We start from the raw sequence: 2,067 nt of genomic DNA, 5'->3' as shown, positions 1-2,067 counted from the left end.
AATATAATTAAAATATGAAAAGCTATATTTACAGATACTGGAATAAAAGCTGTCCTAATAACCTGAATATTGAAAATATACATACATAGCCACATCAGATTTCTAGCTCTCTGCTTATTAGTATTCTAATAAGCAACTGTGGCATTCAACATTGTACCATGGCATTTTAGAGGCCATATAAGTACCATGAGTAGATATTCCCCCCATTGCTATCGCACCCCCAGTCAGATAAGCAGCCACTATAACTTCTGTTTGTTTTTTCTAATCCTTGTTTGACCCTATTCAACATTTACTTTTACATTAACCGTTTGGGATTTGAGTGAAAGCAGAGAAAAATAAAGTTTCAGAAGTATTTCAGTAATTTTATAGAGATGCCTAAATCTTTAAAATACATTTAGAAATAGAAAAAAAAAAAAAAAACCATGTCTTTGAGGGCAACTTGCGATTTTGTTAGGAAAAATTTACATGTCAATGTTTTAACCTTCATTTTACGATGGTAATAAATATTGAGAAACATGAATACTTTATAGTGTTTTACTGGTAGATTTGGGCATATGTTAGTTACATAACCAACAGTGCGTGTAAGAGGAATGGCGTCCAAAAAGAACTTACCAACCGTCTCACTGAGAAAGCACAGAACAAGAGACTTCTATAACAGAAGAGAAAGGGGGGAAATCTGGCAGCCTCAAATGAGGGAAGATGTCACGCCCTGTTTTTCTTGCTACTTTCCTCTTTCTTGTCTTTCTGTCTCCACATGCCAGGGTTAGAGCTATCAGTCTGCTGGCAGAGGGACAGGGCGGAGTAGAGGATATTAGACTAACGTGAGCTGGCAAAGAGCCAAGACAGCCAGAAATAACTGATGAGAAGTGGAGATTCTAGACGAGCAGAAAGCACGGCATCATCAGGAATGAAGGAACCGGCACCAAGAACAACCCAGGGATAGAGGTGACACTTGGGGAAGTCTGCCAGTTCCTTCCGGTGCTTCTCATCCACCCTCAGCTTCTTCCCTAGCACAGCTTTTGACACAACTGAAAATTGACTGACTCCCAGGGACACTTCATCCACGCCAGAGCCTTTTTCAGGGGAGGCTGCAGGTTCTCAATATGATTTTCTTTCTTTTGCAATTTCTCATTAACATTTGGAAATTCCACTAAGTTCTTAACGCTATTCAGGGTGAAACTTTAATAATTAACTGTCTTATGAAAATGCATTCCATCATTAAAATTTGTTACATGTATTTGTTCCAAAGACTTTAACAACTTTAATATCCTCAAGGCTTGTAACACGACTTTACCATTTTACCAGCTTTTTAAAAATTTCTGCAGAAACACATTCAGGTAGGCAGATGCATTAGCTGGCTTCAAACACTCTTAATAGATCAGGATTTTAGGACTGGGTAGTAAATTTATTATGTTCCCTACACACTATTCAATGTAACTTCCATTCCAAAGTTGTATCTCTCATTTTTTAAGAAAACATACAAACTTATTTCTCTTCGAGGCTTATGCACTTTGACCCCTTTACCCTCTCCTACTTCCTGTTCCTGTTCATTACTAACTTTGTGAATACTCCCAGTCATTTATTAATAACTTCAGCAAATGGATTTTATTCTTCCACTCCACGGACACCTCTGTACCATTCACATCTCCTCCACCATCATTGTGTTTGAGCCATCTCTCTCCAGGACTGTTCAGTTCCTTGAACTTTTTATTTTTACCTACTTTTCTTGAATTGCCCTAAAGTGAAACCTAGAAATTGTCCCTTGTGGAAATGACACCGTCTACGAAATCAGCATTTCCAGCAACCACTTGTTTATCACTGACTTCCTTCCACTTCACTTGCTCAGTTACCTTCACTGATGGGTTTATCTCATTGAAATTTTTTGACCCCACCATTTGCACCTTGGACCACCTATCAGCCCCTTTCTCAGATTCACTTTACCTCTTTGGTTAGCCTTGATTCTATGATATACACATACCCACTCTGGCCATTTATTTTAACTCCTTTGATTCTCCTTTTATTTTACTTGCACTAAATGGAACTTCTTGTGTAGTTCAATGAAAACTG

General features: G+C 38.1%; 1 non-coding gene across 1 annotated transcript; it reads right to left on the bottom strand.

Moving 5' to 3' along the window:
- Nucleotides 1-1,230: 1,230 nt before the first annotated feature.
- On the bottom strand, nucleotides 1,231-1,361 carry LOC111722166. Its single transcript, XR_002771082.1, has one exon. It is a non-coding gene; the product is annotated as a small nucleolar RNA SNORA33 (small nucleolar RNA).
- Nucleotides 1,362-2,067: the final 706 nt, after the last annotated feature.

Source organism: Otolemur garnettii, unplaced genomic scaffold (genome assembly GCF_000181295.1).
Source record: "Otolemur garnettii isolate 467f Iridium unplaced genomic scaffold, OtoGar3 scaffold00222, whole genome shotgun sequence".
NCBI lineage: Eukaryota > Metazoa > Chordata > Mammalia > Primates > Galagidae > Otolemur > Otolemur garnettii.
The sequence above is the reverse complement of the archived record's forward strand: the minus strand, read 5'-3'. Positions and strand labels throughout refer to the sequence as shown.